The 19,978-nt window shown below is 38.3% G+C and overlaps 1 protein-coding gene across 12 annotated transcripts in view; it reads right to left on the bottom strand.

The window, feature by feature from the left end:
- ARHGAP24 (Rho GTPase activating protein 24) overlaps positions 1-19,978 on the bottom strand; it is a 460,450-nt gene that overhangs the window by 161,402 nt on the left and 279,070 nt on the right. The window contains exons 1-2 of one of the 12 annotated variants that reach the window (XM_055589004.1): positions 5,604-6,016; positions 4,124-4,245 (exon numbers count right to left, since the gene is read on the bottom strand). The exons of 8 other annotated variants lie outside the window; for them this stretch is intronic. The gene's annotated coding sequence lies outside the window, so the exon portion shown is untranslated. Of the gene's footprint in view, positions 1-4,123; positions 4,246-5,603; positions 6,017-19,978 lie in introns of those variants that run through there. 3 more of the 12 variants (XM_055589006.1, XM_055589005.1, XM_055589003.1) reach the window with 3 other exon arrangements.

The following is a 19,978-nucleotide window of genomic DNA, read 5'->3' as shown; positions in this document are numbered from 1 at the left end:
CTTCCCTGTGTGGCCCTTCAAGACACGCTGTGTCCAGCCTTCTGAAACTGAGTAGCTCACTGTCTTTGCAATAGCAATCATCTCCTGATCTGTTGTTCTCACTCTATATCTAAATAATAATAAACCCAACATTTTAATTATTTCTTTAATTTTTAAAATCTTTACTTAGTTTTGTTTTTAAATTTTTGACCATGCCACATGGCATGTGGGATCTTAGTTTCCCAACCAGGGATTGAAAACTTGCCCCATACATTGGAAACAGAATCTTAACCACTGGGCTCCCAGGAAGTCTCCAAAGCTTACATTTTAAAGTTGAGTTCTTATATTAACTTATAAAGGAAAGGAGATACTTCCTTATGGCTACAAAATAATTCCTCTTAACATATTGATGTGTTCTGATAAGAGTTATTCAGTATGCAAATCCCACACTACAGGAGAACAGGAGTGAGAGAAGGGACAGGCTCTAGTGTGTTTTATACTTTATCATAAAATATATTTCTAAGCAGGCTGATCTTGAAAATACTCCATCACAAAAGAACATCTAAGAGTCACTTTGTATTGACTTTGGAGAGTTGGAATAAAATTCTTGAACATTCCCTTACGATCCAAAATGTTTGTAACAGGAAACTCTGCAATAATTTTTTGGTGATGGTTTCTTGGCCTTTAGAGATATCTGGAAATTGTAATTTTATTCTCTTGAAGTGATTATTCAAATTATATATGGATGAAAATTGTTTGGCTATTAAAATGTAAAGAGCTTAATTGGCTGTTAGTATTTCTTAAAAATTATTTGTTTTGTGTGGTAGAGGGTAGCTATTGGAGGGGACTGGTTAAACATTAGGGTCAGGTTTGAAGCCTGCCCAATGGGGCTTCCCAGTTGGCCCTAGTGGTAAAGAACCCCCCCTGCCAATGCAGGAGGCGTCAGAGACTTGGGTTTGATCCCTGAATTGGGAAGATCCCCTGAAGGAGGACATGGCAACCCACTCCAGTATTCTTCCCTGGAGAATCCCATGGGCAGAGAAGCCTGGTGGGCTACAGTCCATGGGGTTGCAAAGAGTCAGACATGACTGAAGCAATTTAAGCATGTGCTAGAAGAAATAATTTAAGGGTTGTAAAAACAGGATTTATACTGATTGTAAAAATGTGTAAAAAATATGGTGATGCATTTTGTGTGGAGGTCTGTCACAATCTGGGCCCACCTGCTAGCAACCAGACTCTGCCCATTCTGTTTACTTAGAAGACACACTGGATTTAAGACAGATGAGGCAGATCTCTTGAGAAGACTTGTAGAAATGTTTTTCATCACGGTCTCCAGTGGAGAACTGCCTGCAGCCACCTGCTCCTCCAGCAGCTGCCAGGTTCTTGCAGCCCAGGGGTCCACCAAGCAGTCCAGAGATGATCTGGGCACTCTATAGCCTCAGGGGGACATCTACCAGAAAAACAGATCATACACCCTGCCTCCCATGTTTCTTGTCCAGAAACAATCTGGGCCTACTTTAGGGAATCTTGAAATAATAATTAAAAGTTGTGTGAATGCTCATGGCTTCACCTGAATGTACAGTACTTCATGAGGAATTAATAGGCAAAATAGAACTTAATTACCTTAATGCTAAGCTGGTGGCTCAGATGGTAAAGTGTCTGCCTGCAATGCGGGAGACCCGGGTTCGATTCCTGGGTCAGGGAGAACCCACCCCAGTACTCTTGCCTGGAAAATCCCATGGATAGAGGAGCCTGGTAGGTTACAGTCCATGTGGTCACAAAGGTTTGGACACAACTGAGCGACTTTACTTTAGGGTAAAAAAGACAACCAATACTACTTTAAACCAATCCCATACACTACAAATCATATTTAATCTCAATTTACCAAGAGTCTTCATGACAGGGTAACTATGCTGCTATGTGCAAACATTTCTTGATAAAGGTTTCAAAGCCCAGTAGCAGACTAGATGGCTAAGAGCATGAACAGCAGAAACACTAAGTGAGAGAGGCATGGCCATTGCCTGCCTGGGAGCCATTTCTCAATCCATTGTTTCCCAGTGATCATCACATTTCCTGCTCAGAGAGGGAACATTTGTCTCTTGGTCTCAGGGAGGTGGATCTTCCTCTAGGAGGTAAATCATCAATTGCTTTCTTACCCAAGAAGAAGAGATTGAGTGTAGATCAAAAGAAAGAAGGTTCAGTAAATTCGGTGGCACCACACTCCAGTACTCTTGCCTGGAAAATCCCATGGACAGAGGAGCCTGGTAGGCTGCAGTCCATGGGGTCGCGAAGAGTCGGACACGACTGAGCGACTTCACTTTCACTTTTCATTTTTATGCATTGGAGAAGGAAATGGCAACCCACTCCAGTGTTCTTGCCTGTAGAATCCCAGGGATGGGGGAGCCTGGTGGGCCGCTGTCTATGGGGTCGCACAGAGTCGGACACGACTGAAGCGACTTAGCAGCAGCAAATTAAGGATTTACCAAGTTTAAAGTCTAGAATCAGGTATAAAGCTAAAAGAAGAGAGGAAGAGAGAATACAGTGTGTTAAAATTAAGCTTTAAAAGAAAAAAAATAGAGATAATCATCAAATACATAAATATAGCCTAATCTTTTCCTTTAACTAGGAGTACTTAATTGCATAGATATAAATGTGTTTGCACAGACTAGCAAGTGCTTTGAGGTCAGTACCTATAATCTCTAAATCTTTTTAAACCTCTTTGTATGCTATGGTAAGCTAGTTATCTAAAGAATAAATGTGGACACTATTTAAGGCATTTCTCGGCTGCTTACACTGATTGTGGTTTATCAAAGAGATGACAAATTTTCGAAGGTGGAAGTGACCATGGGTACAGATGGACACACCACATTCAAACATATCAGACTGCACTCATCAGAGAGACAGGACTTCTCTGGTGGCTCAACGGTAAAGAATCTGCCTCCAATGCAGGAGACACAGGAGACACAGGTTCAATCCCTGTATTGGGAAGATCCCCTGAAAAAGGAAATGGCAACCCACTCCAGTTGCCTGGGAAATCCCACGGACAGAGGAGCCTAGCAGGCTACAGTCTATGGGGTCGCATGAGTCAGACAAGACTTAGCAACAAAACCACAACCACCACCATCATAGAGACATGGATACTCTCGTGTTTATAAAATCATGATAAGAGGTCCTCCACTACCTCTTTTCAGTCCTGGTGATAATGTTATGTTACACCCTTTTAAAGAAGCAGTCAAATTTGAGATGGAGGCAGCTGAAAAGTCAAGGTATTAATAGTATAGATTCTAATATGGAAAGGCCAACTAATCATGAATTCTTTGTACACCTCAGGTTTCATATCTATCATATGAAAATATTTCTGTCCTAAACTCATAGAAAGCACGACAATGGAGAACAGTGTGGAGATTCCTTAAAAAACTGGAAATAGAACTGCCTTATGATCCAGCAATCCCACTGCTGGGCATACACACTGAGGAAACCAGAAGGGAAAGAGACTCGTGTACCCCAATGTTCATCGCAGCACTGTTTATAATAGCCAGGACATGGAAGCAACCTAGATGTCCATCAGCAGATGAATGGATAAGAAAGCTGTGGTACATATACACAATGGAGTATTACTCAGCCATTAAAAAGAATACATTTGAATCAGTTCTAATGAGGTGGATGAAACTGGAGCCTATTATACAGAGTGAAGTAAGCCAGAAAGAAAAACACCAATACAGTATACTAATGCATATATATGGAATTTAGAAAGATGGTAACAATAACCCTGTGTACGAGACAGCAAAAGAGACACTGATGTATAGAACAGTCTTACGGACTCTGTGGGAGAGGGAGAGGGTGGGAAGATTTGGGAGATTGGCATTGAAACATGTAAAATATCACGTATGAAACAAGTTGCCAGTCCGGGTTCAATGCACGATACTGGATGCTTGGGGCTAGTGCACTGGGACGACCCAGAGGGATGGTATAGGGAGGGAGGAGGGAGGAGGGTTCAGGATGGGGAACACATGTATACCTGTGGCGGACTCATTTTGATATTTGGCAAAACTAATACAATTTTGCAAAGTTTAAAAATAAAATAAAATTAAAAAAAAAAAAAAAGAAAGCACGACAATGTTAGATTCAAGTGTTTTCTGCTCACCATTCCACAGTGTTGTGACGAAGCCTAAAAGCAAGAAACTATGAAGAGTGGATCCACGGAGCTCAGCAGTTCAAGTGTATGTAGCAACAGCTGACATTCTAGTTTAGAAGATCAGTGTCTTTCTAAAAGGACGTAATTCAAAAGTGGGACAAAAAAATTTTCATATTGTATATTGTTTGTTAAGTGTTTTGAACAACTTCAATGTTTACTGCATTTTAATACATCTTATGTTACTTTATTAGCTTTCCAAATCTACCTAAATGAAAATAAATTTTAAATAAAATTTTAAAATCTATATTTTTAAACAAATTCTATCAATCTAGGCAACAGAACTCAAGTTGATTAAGTATATTCCACAGGTAGGTTGAAACCATGTCTTATTAAGAAATTTTGCTCTGGGCTTCATTTCTGCACACTCTGAATTTCCTTAAATATGCTATTGTTCTTTCATTAGACTTATAAATTTGAGCAGTTGAAGTACTTTTCATATCCCAGTGCACTTTCTCCTCATTTTAATGTATTGTTTTCCTCTCCCTGTAAAATTTGATAGCTTTTCAAACTTTTGCTCGTCCTATTTTCACTACCCAATTCCCAAGAGCTTTCTCTTTTAGCCCATGGGTTTTATTAATACAAATCTCCTATGTATTTATTTAGATATAATAATACACTGTATCTCCTTTACATTTTGCGTAAGTCCATTAAGTAGCTAACACACAAAACTGGTGCAGCCTTAAGGCCTGTCAGCTTAGCCAAGGGTACATTCTGGATTCCTGTTTTATTCCTAGTAAGCACATATTCCATGTCCCCACATGCCTTCACAAACACACACTGCAGCTGTATTGTCCTTGTGCACACAAAATGCAAAGTTCCAAAATTTAAAATACGCTGATAACAAAAGCTTTAGGAGCTGATTAAATTAATAAGTACATCAAAATATAGCTAAGCAAAATTTGTTTTTCTTTTGAGTCTCAGTTTCTTTTTTAAAAATTATACCCTCCCCCCACCACACACACACCATTGGCCAAGCATAAGTTTTCATTTCCACAAGCAAAAACGCAGAAAACTCCCATGTTACTTTTATCACCAGATCAGACCCTAAGACACTCTGCTCTCTCCAAAGTTTCACCTACTAAAATATGAGCAAAGAATACACCCCAGCAATTACTCCAAAAAACAGCAATCCAGATTTCTATCGGAAGCAGTTTTCACACGCTTTCAAATCAGTGCTGGAATCCCGTCTATGAACAGCTCTATCATTTGGCAGCAGTGATCAATGAAAGAATCCAAGCAAAAGGCACCAAACTGTTCACATCGCAGGGTAAGAACAGCAGTTCATCCAATCTGTTGCCATAATTTGGACACCGTGCAGCACTGAATGGGTCACCATAGAAAACAATAAATCAAACCACACACAGTCTGGGTCCTGAATTTGCAGCGACAGAAACCTCCCCAAATGAGCAAACACAATCAACAGCAATACCTGGCAAGTTGTCTCCAAAGTAATGAGAAAGCACCGAGCTCTCACCTTGCACAAACACACACTTCAGCGGTCAGTGACAAATGCAGGCTGCACTTGCAGGCTGGGAGAGGGAGCCAGCTGCTCTGTCCTGAGCCGCTTAAACACAGTTCAGCCCTGCTGCCGCTCGGGTCCTACTCTCCGTTGGTTCCCGACAGTTTCTCCCATGACTCCATCACGCAGGAATGGAAACCAACCGCTGCCCTTGCCCCAGCACTAGCAGGTTCCCCGGCTACTGAGCTCAGGTAAAAATGCTGAGTCGTGCAAGGTCATTGCAAGGTGAACGGGGGGCAAAAGGAATGAACAGGGGAAAGGGAGGGACCATCAAGGAAATACTGTAAACTTAAGACACCTTGCTTTTCAAGAGATTTTGAACTCCATAAATCAGAGCTGCAACAATAGTCAGAGAAGCAGTAAATCTGAGAAGCCCCAAATGGCTCAGTGCCAATCTGCTAAGCCAGAGGCACTCTTGAGTAATCTCTCTCTCTCTCCCCGCTTCCCTCTCTTTATCTGTGTGTGTGTGTCACACACACACACACACATATACATACACACGCACACACACACACACACACACACATGGACTTCAGTGTAGCTATTCTAATAGATCAGACGTCCTTTTCAAGCCAAAAAGTTTTTTGTACGCCCTTTTAATGTGGTTGCTGCTCAGTCACTAAGTCATGTTTGACTCTTTGCGGTAACACAGCTTAAAGAAAGATCTTAGAAAATTAAAGTACTTGCCAAAATCAAAATAAAATAATTCTTTTCAGAATAAAATCATTTCTGCTCCATAAACTAATTCACATTAATGAAGTCTTGCTCTGGGGACTCATATTTGAATTATGTAAATCCCCCATATTAAAAAGACAGTAAAGATACATCTATTTCAGAGATGACTGGCAAAATCAACTAAAACTTCTCATAAAAATTCTTGCCATCTTTTTCAAGATTAGTCTTGACTGATGCACATTTTAATTTGGAGAGATTTCAGAAAGGCGTTTCTGGCCTAAAATATAATCATTCTGCATGTAGATGTTCTAGGCAGATACAAACATGTTTATAAACGTTTCCCTGTAAAGTCTGTCTAGGTTTTTTTTTTTTAATTGGGGTACAGTTGCCTTATAGTGTTGTATACTCAAATGAAGCAGGTATATGTGTGTGTGTATATATATATGTATATATATCTCCTCACTTGTGGCCCCCCTCGCATTCCACCCCATCCCACCCATCTAGATCATCATAGAACACCGACTGAGCTGAGCTCCCTGCCCTAAACAGCAGGCTTCTATTTATCTTATTTTGGTTTTCCTATCTGAAGTGGAGAAGAAACAGTTTTTAAGCTTGCCAAAACATTATAAAACATTATTTCTCATTGTTTTCTTTTTTATTCTTACAGGTAAACCATTATTCACTGAGGATTAGATTGATCGCATTAATAGGAAATCATTCTTACTCTTTAACCACTTTCCTCTCCCCTCCTTCTCCAACCATGTAACATGAGCAACTCATCTAACCTACTAAACATTGGGTTTATAATCTATAAAATGGGAATTTACTGCCAATGTCTGCTTTGGCTCCCTGCTGGGTCAATATGAGGATGAAATGAGACAGCACGTAGGAGCAAACGCTTTATAAACTGTAGAGGGCTAGAAAAAAATGTACTTACTGCATTTTCCACCCTTCTGTTGCCCTAGTTTGGTACTGGGACTAGTGAATTACTTTCTGTGTACTCAAGGAGGACTCCTCAGGCTTCATGGGAGAGTGTTTGTTTCAAGTAGGCTATAAATAGAATTCAAGATTTTATTGAACTGCTGTCCTCCTGGTGGCAGATCTTGACGGCAGTGACCACATGGCCAGAGTCAGCCCACTGTGAACAACATAAGATCTGTCTGGTCTTTAAGGACAAATGAGACCAGCTGAAAGCCTGGTAGAAAACGCTCTTGTGCATGACTGGTTTCACGGTTTCTGGTGTCTAGGAGTAAGACTGTGTTTAAGGATGTTGCCCAGGAGGATTAATGAAGGGGAAAGTTTGGGGAGAGAATGCCAAGTTCACTGCTGAGTTAATTCAGTAACAAATGCATCAGGCCATTCATGCTGATGTTCCTACAATTATGTATGCACTATTTGGAAATTAGGTTGAGGGAGGGTAAAGGAAGGAGACTAATGGGAAACAGGAAAGGAGTTAACCTATGAACATGTGTCTCCTGAGACACACAGGGCTGGGGGCTTCATGAATGTTATCTCAGTTAATCCTTGTAGATGCTATGAGGTAATTGGTGTTATTCCCAATGTATTGCTGTTGTTCAGTCGATCAGTTGTGTCCGACTCTTCGTGACCCCATGGACTGCAGCACACCAGGCTTCCCTGTCCTTCACTATCTCCCAGAGTTTGCTTAAACTCAAGTCCATTGAATGGATGATGCCATTCTATCCCATTTTATCAGTGAGAATAATTTGCCTGCACACTGTTACTGGTGAGTGGTGGAGCTTGAACTACAATCATGGTCTGCCTGGCCTTGAACTTGGAGGAAATTTGTTGATTTATAACTTTCTCAAAAGAGGAACAGAAATAAAATGTGCTTTATAAATACAGAGTAGAGAAGACAAGAATGCAATTATCACAAAACCTTGAGAGTATCTGCCAGGCAAGTTAGCTTTTATAAAGAGCACAGAAATGTTTAGAAAAAGTTTTGTTTTTGTTTTTGTTTTTTTTAAAAGGAAGTTGATGTAGGATACAGACAAAAAATGATAGTTTTTGTTAATATGTGCCTATAATTCTTTTTTTTTAATGGATCTGGCCTGTCTTCAAGCTGAAGATGAATGTCTATTTATTTTTTACAGAAAGGAACAGAATATGTATTTATTTTAAATTAATTTTTATTGGTGCACAGTAGCTTTACAAGGTTGTATTAGTTTCTACTGTACAGCAAAATGAATCAGCCATACATATATACACATCCTCTCCCATTTGGACTTCCTTCCCGTTTAGGTCACCACAGTGCATTAAGTAGAGTTCCCAGTTGCAGTGGTAAAGAATCTGCCTGCCAATGCAGGTATGGGTTTGATCCCTGGGTTGGGAAGATCCTCTGGAGAAGGAAATGGCAACCCATTCCAGTATTCTTACCTGGAGAATTCCATGGACAGAGGAGCCTGGCGGGCTACAGTCTATGGGCTTGCAGAGTCAGACATGACTGAGCAACTGAGCACACATTCATATGCCATACAGAATATTCTGAAGATGTGAGTTTAGAGGTGTTTCTATATAGTAGACTACCACTCCGTTTTTCACAAGTATTATTTTATTTTAATTTGCTTAAATTACAAGATCCTTAGAAACACCCACAAGGGAACAGCAATCTCTTACCCTTAAATGTAGCAGACAAGGCATTTTTTTCAACTACAGTTTGGAGTACTGTATCAGAGTCACAATTTTCAGTTCCCTGAGTCTGAGGATGTTAATAAAACACCAGGTTCTTTCTACTAGTTTTATTGGAATGCTAGAAGCAGAGCCTGAAATGCAGCCCTGCATGGTATGTGTTTCTGCTCTCCTCATTTTAAGTGGCACTGCCAGCTAAAAGAGAAACCTTGAAATTATATCTGCAAGCCAGCAGGGCAATTCACACCAAATCCTTCAGATAGGGTAACTGTTCGTGCCTTCAATCTCCTTTCCCATATTTTTACAATCTTCTCTGAGAATGCCACTGGCTAATGATACTTTGCCTCTGCTTTTAATACTCTCATGTGCAAACTGCACCATCCTCCATCACTTCATAAAACCAGCCTCTTCATCCTTGCCAAATCTAGCCTTAAAAAGAAAACTAAATTCAAAATCTTGGAGCTAGAATCAGTGTGTTGCAGATATTTTCTTTAAAGAGATAAATATAACTGGACCACTGATTAATCTAGTGATAAGTCAAAATAAATAGCAGAGAAAAAGAATAAAAACAGGGACTTTAATATTTTTTCAGGTTAAATTCTGAATAAAAAAACAAAAGCACTAACATCATCCTGAATAGCCAATCAGCCCACATAAAACACGGTAAAAGGCCTTCAGCTATTTGGCATTCATTCCATTGCTATTTTTGCTCAGAATACACATTGTGACACTCAACCCTCTTGTTCTATGGCACCATATTTAACTAAAGAGCAAGTAAACAACGTTAGTCCATAGAGAAGTCTATGATGACTTATATGGGGGTGGTGGTTTAGTTGCTAAAGTCATGTCCGATTCTTGCGACCCATGGACTGTAGCCTGCCAGGCTCCTTTGTCCATAGGATTTCCCTGGCAAGAATCCTGGAGTGAGTTGCCATTTTCTTCTCCAGGGTAGTTTCCTGCCCCAGGGACTGAACCCAGGTCTCCTGCCTTGCAGGCAGATTCTTGACCAACAAAACCACCATGCAGCAAAGTGAAACAGCTGCTTTCTCTTATTCCCAAACTCGTTTTATTTCTGAAGAAAGGCTAAAAACACAACCATGTCAGAATTATTATTTGTTTTAAATTTAGAAACTACTGCAGTGATCTTTTAACAAAAGAAAAATCTACTGGCAAAGTTTTCAACTATCTCTCAAATCAAAAATAATGAAAAAGGAAACATCATTTCTGGCATTTTCTACCAATTGTTATACTGTCCCATTAAAGCACTTGGTTTTTCAAACACTTCAGCTAGTGTTTTCCTGAGTGTAATTTCACAGAAGAAAATACAGAAGAGCACATTGCATCCTCTCTTTCTTTGTCTCAGAAACTTCATTTCAAGATCCTGATTTCAAATCATGTAATACCATAAAACAGGCTGAGCTCCAAAGAACTGATGCTTTCGAAATGTGGTACTGGGGAAGACTCTTGAGAGTCCCTTGGTCTGAAAGATCAAACCAGTGAGTCCTAAAGGAAATCAACCTTGAACATTTTTTAGAAGGACTGATGCTGATGCTGAAGCTTCAATACTTTGGCCACCTGAGGCAAAGAGCCAACTCATTGGAAAAGACTCTGCTGCTGGGAAAGATTGAAGGCAGGAGGAGAAGAGGATAAAACAGGATGAGATGTTTGGATGGCATCACTGACTCAATAGCCATGAGTCTGAGCAAACTCCAGGAGATAGTGAAGGACAGGGAAGACTGGAATGCTGCAGTCCATGGGGTCAAAAGAATCGAACATAACTGAGCAACTGAATAACAACAACAACAGATGAAAAGAAACTTGTATTAAAGTTTAAGTGTATAAAGAAAGCATTTGGAAGCATGGGCCAGTATTTGCAATGGGTAAAAGAGCAAATAAGATGGTTTGGTTTTCTGCTTGGTTCTTGCTTCCTTTCCCAATGATGATACCTTCCTGAAGTGTCCTACTGGCAGTATTTAACTTCACACAGATATTAAAGGAGGTCTGGCCTGCAATCCTTAGAATCTTTCCAGTTAGGGTCGAACTGGGTTCCTGTATGAGTACAATTCGGTTGTTTCTAGTTTGTAATCTAATGAGAAAAATGGTTTTGCTAGCATATTTTCCCCTGCCCTCCCCTTCAATTTAATTCCTTTTCTTGGGCCTTAGAAACAACACCACATGATAATAACTATTATTAGCGATGGAGGGCAAATATTGTTAAAACACTGAAGGTCATTTAGGGAAAAATGTAAAGTAATCTGAAATGTGTAAGCTTTTAGATTGTCAATCATTTTATGTGGATGCTTAAAGATACATATATTGGGTCTCCTAATGTATATACAGTCAAAATCATGAAACTGAACACTTCCTGAACAGTAAAAATTTTTTATCTTGAAACATAATTTTATTTTGTATTGAAGACATTTTTCCCCTGAAGCCTAAAAGATGTTTCTGTTCATATCTCTCTACTCTATGCTGTAAATAATCACTGTCCTGATTTTACTGAATGTTTTCCTAAATATGTTCGAGTGGTTTTAGAAAAAAATACTTAGGAGTATAAATTAGGAGAGAAAAATTCTGAAGATTATCATTTTGTGAACCCAGGGAAAGGAATTTCTGGGTATTTAAGTTGTTTTAAAATGTACAATCAGGAGCATTGGACATATTTGAAATTTTCATAAAAATATAGTCTTGCAATATAATTGTTACCCACGTACAGTGTGACAGGCCATTATAGTCAGGTGGTCTGAGGGAAAGCTTTCAGTCACCTGGCAACCTGGGCTAGGTGACTATAGCCTCAGATGCTGTTCCACCAACATCCTTCAGTAAGCGCTCCTTTTGGAAGCCTGGGACCCTCTGGGACCTGGGTACTTCTGTTTTCTACAAAGTAGGTCCTTGAGGGTAAAACCTTCAAAACATCAGTGTCAATGTCCCTTGAAAGTGAAAGTGTTAGTCACTCAGTCATGTCCAACTCTTTGGGACCCATGGACTCTAGCTCACCAGGTTCCTCTATACATGGAGGGGCTTCCAAGGTGGCTCAGCGGTAAAGAATCCATCTGCCAATTCAGGAGACTTGGGTTCGATCCCTGGGTCAGGAAGATCCCTTGGATAAGGAAATGGCAACTAACTCCAGTATTCTTGCCTAGAGAATGCCATGGACAGAGGAACCCAGTGGGCTACAGTCCATGGAGTCACAAAGAGTTGGACATGACCTATCCACTAAACAGCAACATTAACAGCAGTGAGACAATAGCAACAATTTTTTATCTTTTTTCTATTTTCTAAATATTCTGCAACAATTGTTACTACCATGTAGTAAAAAGAAAGAAAAGAAAGGAAGATGGAAAAAAGAAGAAAAAAAACCCCAATAACTCTAGATCATAATATTTTGGAATCATTTTTGAAAAAAAATTTCGAACTAACTCACCCATGTTTATAATCTCTGCAAGTGGAAACATTCAGTCTTTATATCTGTTATTATCATTTCTCTTACCAACTGTATTAAGTGTGTCTGTGATCAGAGTTTTGGAATCACTGTGCTATGCTTAGTCACTGAGTCATGTCCGACTCTTTGCAACCCCATGGATTGTACCTGCCAGGCTCCTCTGTCCATGGGGTTTCTCCAGGAAAGAATACTGGAGTGGGTTGCCATGCCCTCCAGGGGATCTTCCCAACCAAGGATCAAATCCACGTCTCCTGCAATGCAGGCGGATTCTTTACCATCTGAACCACCAGGGAACCGCTTGGTTGTTCAGTTGCTCAGTCATGTCCGACTCTTTGTAACCCCATGGACTGCAGAATTACAGGCTTCCCTGTCCTTCACCATCTCCCAAAGCTTGCTCAAACTCATGTCCATTGAGTCGGTGATGCCATCCAACCATCTTACCCTCTGTCCCCTTCTCCTCCCAACTTCAGTCTTCCCTAGCATCAGGGGCTTTTCCAATGAGTCAGTTCTTCACAAATTAGTGGAATTTCAGCTTCAGCATCAGTCCTTCCAACGAGAATATTCAGGATTGATTTCCTTTAGGATTGACTGATGTGATCTCCCTGTAGTCCAAGGGACCCTCAAGAGTCTTTCAATACCACAGTTCAAAAGCATCCTTCAGCACTCAGCATTCTTTATGGTCTAACTCTCACACCCATACATGACCATTGGAAAAACCATAGCTTTGACTATACAGACCTTTGTTTGAAAAGTAATGTCTTAGGAATAAGTAGAGAACCCCTACTTATTCCTAAAAGGGGAATGATGAACTAACAGTATATACAATCAAGAAAATCTATTGTCTTCTAAAAAAAGAGCTTGCTTTAGTGCATATTTTATAGAGCTCTGTTCTGTAAAGTCAATATAAATTTATTTGGGGGTAACCAGGGTGCCTCAACTCACTCCCGTTTTCTGGCCTGGAAAAAATTCCATGGACAGAGGAGCCTGGTGGACCACAGTCCATGGAGTTGCAAAGAGTCGGACACGACTGAGCACTTGTCAGCAGCAGCAAGCAGGGTGCCTAAGGGAGAGACTGCATCGCTGAAGTCACTTGGGCCTTACTTGCACTTTTGTTTGTGTTCTATATATCTTCTGACCTAACTAGGAACCAGCTGGTAGAGAACACGGGAGTTACAAGAAAATAAACAAACACCAGCCTGTTAATTAAGTGGCAGACTCAGGTCCTCAATTTAAGTGTTTCTTGTTCCCAGCTGTGTTGAGCATAAAGGTCTTGAGGCCAGTCAGGAGTATTTGGACTCAGGTTAAAATTCATTCACCTACTACTGTTTTATTTGTGTGCTTGTCTGCTTAAATAATATTTGAGGAACTGGAGAAATAGAAAGACTGAATTCATGCATATTGAGCATTTAAATTTTCAATAGTTAAGTCATAGACATATGTTTTCCTTTTTAAATTGAATAAAAATTTTCTAACATGCTCATAAGGAGAAACAGGTTCATTAGATAAGCAGGAAGGGGATGGGTTTTGCTCTTTAAACAAAAAGCCAGCACAATAAAACTGAGAGAACAGTATGCTTTTCAGATAATACTGAGCTAGAGGATCAAAAATATAAAGGTGTGATATTCTCAAAACAACAATCTCCAACAGACTTTAAGAAAAACAGTAAATTCTTCTACTTATTTATATCTTTGTTTGGACTGTGACTAAACAAATGTGTGTGTTTGCATTATTCCTACTCTTTAGTTGGGATACTATTAGAACTCCAGGGTTATTTTTGGAAGCTAAATAAAGTTTGAATACACTTAAATTATATATTTATGGAATGAATTCATCTTGGTTGGCTAAAAATTTGAGAAACATGATTTATTTATTCATATAGAAATTATAGTAAAAGATGTTTTATGGATTCTATTCAATTCCATTCTATCATGAAAAAAGACAATATTTTTTAGTTTAATCTATTCAAAAGGAATAATCACATTTCATCTTCTGTTTAAAATTTAGAATGAGTTTTTGTTTAAATATCTTAATATTAAAGAAAATTTTATATATATATATATAGCTCCCTCAACTATATACTGTGTGTATCTATCTACTATCTATCTACATAATGCATACACACATTCCAGCCTTTATCCATATGTAGCATTTTATGTGGTTATTGTCATAGTTTATTTATAAATTTTTAAATACTATTTCACTTTGAATATTTTATAAGCATTTTCCTTTTATCAAGAATCATCAAATGAGATACTGCAAAAAAAAAGCAAAACACTTTCAAATTGTAAAATATATAAATAAAATTATTATTTTATTTGCTGTTTTCAATGTCTGAATAATATTCTTTTGCATGGTATAACACAGGCTATTTGTCTGTTACTCTATTTGGAGGCATAAACTTAGCTTTCAGGGTTTTCTTTTTAGTAAATTGTATTACCCACTACTAGGAATATTTTTGTTTTTCTGTAGATTTCTTTTTTCAAAGCCTTAGAATGAATTTCTAGGAAAAAGGATTGCTATGTTAAAAAGGCTAATCTAATTGGGAGCTTTATTCTGATGGCAAAAAATTAGCATATATTAATTTTAAAGTACCTCTTTTGGGGACAGAATGTGAGTGAATGAGCACGTTTATAAGTATTTGTTATAAATTATTTTGGATACTTTAATCCATATATCATTTTTTTGTGTTCTGATGGTTCAAGTTGTTTGTACAAATTTTGTAACCAGGCTTATTTTTATCTATAGAACAAGGACAGACATTATCCCAATAAAACATTAGATACAAGCTGGTGCTGATCCTCTCTTTCATTTATACATGAGGATAAGTTCTAAGTGACTTCTTATACATTCTGGTTACCATACATCTATGTCACCCAAAGAAACCACTGCAATTTTTATTTGATAAATTCCATGTGTGGATCCTTTGAAGGTCTCAAAGCACATCTTGCAAATTGAAAAATATCATTAAAATTAATGACGGAGGAGAACAGCCATTGTTTCCATGTTGCAATTCATCAATCACTTATTCACAGTAAGAGGCATATTTAAATTTATTCACATTTTACATTTTAATAGTTGCTTTAAAACTGTATCTTGATACTCATTCAATATGTCCACATAATTTCCATATTATTTAATCTAGAAACAATAGAGTACATTATAACAGTGAAAACAAATTTGTTAGTCATACATAAATTTGCTTTATTAAATTGAACTTATCCAACTATATCAATAGAGCATTTTTAAGGAATTATACTTAAATATGAGGCAGGAGTTTCATCCTTTTAGCCTACAATAAAACACATTAGAAGTATATAAAATAGAAGGATTAACACTGGTATAATTTTGCACTGACATCTTTTTCTTATTCACTTTTCTTGTCTCCACCTTTGCACTTTTTGACAAGGGAAACTAGAGAAATAAGAAGAATCTTAGCACCACTAAGAATTAGCAGCAAATGGAGAGGTGTCCTTGTCTGGTAGAAAGAGAACAGGAATGGGAGGCAGGGGAAGTCTGCTATTTGTTGACTGAAAACCTGGGCACATCACTTTCCCTCTCCAGGCCTCAATTTCCTTACCTGTCTAATGACACTCCAATAAGACAATGGATGCTGAGATGTCATGTAAACTGAGAATCTAAGGAGTTCCTATCAGATGTTAATCTGTACTTAATTTTATGAATTTGGTGTTGGATTTTTGTTGATTTTAAAATGAGCTCCATGGCTTTTACTGCTAGGCAACTATAAATAATAACACAATATAAAGGTCCATTACAAATCTTTCAGTTCATACCAACAGTCATTCATAAAGCAAAAGATAAACAAGTGATGCAGACAAACTGAAGTCATAAGCATTTCCATGAAGCTTTTCAAACTAGCTAAATGGCGGTTGTCAAAATTTTTCTTCTGATACCTACTACCCTTCACATGTCCCATGACATCTCCCATTAAAACAACAGCAAAAAAAGAATCTTTATAGCAACAAACAATCTGTTGCGATGAGGCTATTGTGACATTTTGAAAAGGAGGGGAAGACGAGGATAAACAAGTAGGCACAGGCAATAGTGGAGGTAATAAACACCTCTCCCTCAACAGGGGATCAATAAATGTCAACCAGCTGGAGAGAAGAAAACAACCCAAAGAAAGATTTCACGGAGGAGGAAGAGGACTCAGCACAGGGAAGAAACCTAAAACAGGAGACCTATTTCTCTCTAATGAAAAGTTATAAATTACCTGAAACTAGTTTTCACTTTCTCACAAAGTTGTCAACACTAAGGTCATAATATTAGAAAGAAAAAGGGATTTGCTGACATCTCATTGAGGCTCTTGATGATAAAACCAATCACCTCTGTGGTGGTGTTGAATGTCTCTTTTTCTGATTTACATAGCAATCCAATTAGGCTAACTCCTAGAGAAGGAAATGGCAACCCATTCCAGTATTCTTGCCTGGAAAAAACTCCCACGGACAGAGGAGCCTGGTGGTTGCGAAGAGTCAGACACTATGACTGAGCAACTAAGCACAAGCATGAAATTAGGCTAAAATGAACAAGAAAAGGAAAAGAGCCCACAAGACACCAGAGGTTTGTGCTTTGCCTTCTTCATCATGTTTCTGAGAAAAAAGAAATTAATTAGAGAGTAAAGACTTAATGCATATAATCATTTCCATTTTACAGATAAGGAAAATGTAGCTTAGGAAATCAATACCACTCTGTCATAATATCGATATCACCCAACAAGTGGTCAATAATTCTACACTTTCTTAGGTCTAAATCAAGGAGGGATATAGGCACTTGGATTTTAATAGCCAAGATAATGGGAATATCAGACACAAATCATGCTAAGAATTTAAACAAAGAAACTAGCCAACTGGGACAGATCTCAACCTAGAACCAGAATCTGGGGTACAGGGCCATGATTTTGTATTAAATATCTCAGAAAAGTCTCTACATTAAAAGGATTATTTTCACTGTACTATTTATACTTGGCTTTAATCACATGATAACATGTGAAACTCTTAATTCCAATAAAATGAATTATATGCAAATTATAAAATTATTATTAATTTTAACTTAAGTAATAAATTAACTTTAAGTAATAAATTACCTATTATTTATCAAATAAATGATTCAATAAATTTTTACACCTGCATTCTATGATGACTTCTAACTTCCATCCACCTACTTCTCTCTTAAGGATATAATGGACACCTAACAAGTAAAATCTGCTTTACTATTTAGGTAACTTTCACTTTAAGGAATTGACCATGAATCATAGATATGAAAAAGACTGTAGGAATTTTACAACTGAGGACACTGACACCTTCAAATAAAAAGTCTCTTGCTCAAAGTCCCATAAATACTGAGCATTTGACTCTGGCATACGAAACAGCATGGGATTCTTCATTTGGTTGTTATTCCTACTTTACTACGAAGTTTTGTTTCATGATTTTTACTCAAGTAGTTTGGTCTTTTTTCCCTATTGTTACAGATCCACTGCCCCAGATGGTCAAAAAGAGGTGGTTTACAGAGAAATCTAAACTGACTCATTCCCTGTTGCTCCTGTCCTCTCCTCCTATGTGAATGTTGGGCTCATTGAGGTCTACCAAAGTGAAGGTGTCAGTTGCTCAGTCATGTCTGACTCTTTGCAACCCCGCAAGGCTCCTCTGTCCATGGAATTCTCCAGGCAAGATTAGTGCAGTGTGTATCCATTTCCTTCTCCAGAGGATCTCCCTGACCCAGGGATTGAACCCAGGTCTCCTGCATTGCAGGCAGATTCTTTACCATCTGAGCCACCAGGGAATTCCAAGGTATACCGAGGTGATTACTATTCTGTCATGGACTTTGCAGTGAAGACCGACCATGGGTATTAACTCATCCTGATATGAGGTAGTTGTACTAAAAAGAAAATAAAGCAAGAAGAAGGCTCTCAAAGAGTAGAAGCAGCAGATTTTTCTGGCATTCTGACTAAGGTCTAAGTTGAGAGGAACATGGAAAATGCCTAGCAAGTCAGTTGACTGACAGGTCATAAGATAGAGCCTCCTACTTTGAGACAGAAAAGGGCCCATGCTGGAACTGAAGCCAGTCTCCCTGGAGAACAGGAGATTCGTGGCACAAAACCACATGTGTGTGTGCTTAGTTCTCAGTCGTGCTCGACTCTTTGTGACCCGATGGACTGTAGCACACCAGGCTCTTCTGCCATAGGGATTCTCCTGACAAGAATACTTGAATGGGTTGCCATGCCCTCCTCCAGGGATCTTCCCTACCCAGGAATCAAACCCAGGTCTCCTGCATTGCAGCAGGATTCTTTACTGTCTGAGCCACCAGGGAAATAATTGCTTGTTATTTTCCTTTATTTTCTCTGGGATCCTTGTGAGAATCCAGCCTTGCATCAGGTGTTTTATTGGCTGTAATTGGACTGGCTGTACTGATAAATTATGAAAGCAAAAGGCTCTATGAAGTCATCACAAGATGACTGCAAATAGCTCATAGAAATAAATCTCCTGAAGGGAAAAAACACTACAGGAAGTCAGGCGAAGGGAATGGGAGTTACACGTCTCCATGTGAGACTCTCTGACATCTTAAAAATCATGGGTTTTATTGTTAGGGCTGGGGATAGTTTTCTTAAGGTAAATGAAGATATTTTTGGCTGGGGGAAAAATCAGTTTCAAGTTCCAAATTTTCTGTTAGTTTTATCTAGATTCTGAATAAAGTATGAATTAGTTTTTTGGAACTTAATAGATGTCATATAAAATAATCTTAAGTTCAAGATACTGCTTTCAAACTTAAAACTCCCATGAACTGCCATCTGATAGAACAGCCAGGTTTACTTTATATAGCTATTACTATTCCAATAATCATGTTATGAAGAAATATGAAAATGATTTTTTGAAAAGGTGAGAAATTCTCACTTGGAGGTCTGATCCTTATTATTAAAAATACAATTATTATAAAAGAAAATACTAACTATGTCACCAGCTTTTATTTCTCTAGACAGAAAGTGATATGAAAATATCACAGAAGTGATATGAAAATATTTGAAAAAAATGCTAAAATCAATTTTGCATTAATGCATGTATTGATTTTTCTCTAGCTCCTCCTAAAGATTTTGAACTTATTCATGTTATAATAAAAGATGTGAAGATTTTCTATTTAATCAGTAAATACTTGCTCTTAATTCTGGCTAAATCTTCATCATTAAAATTTTCTACTTTTACTATAATTATCAGTGGGATAAAATGATAAATATTTAAGTAGTGTAATAAGAAAAATAAATTTTAGGCTAAAGGCATCCTAGAAATTTTGTTCTATAGATTAAGTAGCATGAATATAAGAAGGAGTGGAGATGGTCGATAATAGGGTAACATCCTTGTCTGTCAAGCCAGTGTGGATTGGGAATTTCAGGTTTCTGACTAGGACTCTCTATGCTTCAAGCATGGACATCACCAGATGGTCAATAGGGAAATCAGATTGACTGTGTCTCTGCAGTCAAAGACGTGACTCTGTATGGTCAGTACAAACAAGACCT

Source organism: Bubalus kerabau, chromosome 7, assembly GCF_029407905.1.
Source record: "Bubalus kerabau isolate K-KA32 ecotype Philippines breed swamp buffalo chromosome 7, PCC_UOA_SB_1v2, whole genome shotgun sequence".
Taxonomy (NCBI): Eukaryota; Metazoa; Chordata; class Mammalia; order Artiodactyla; family Bovidae; genus Bubalus; species Bubalus kerabau.
Note: the sequence above shows the minus strand (reverse complement) of the source record. Positions and strands in the feature narration are given on the sequence as shown.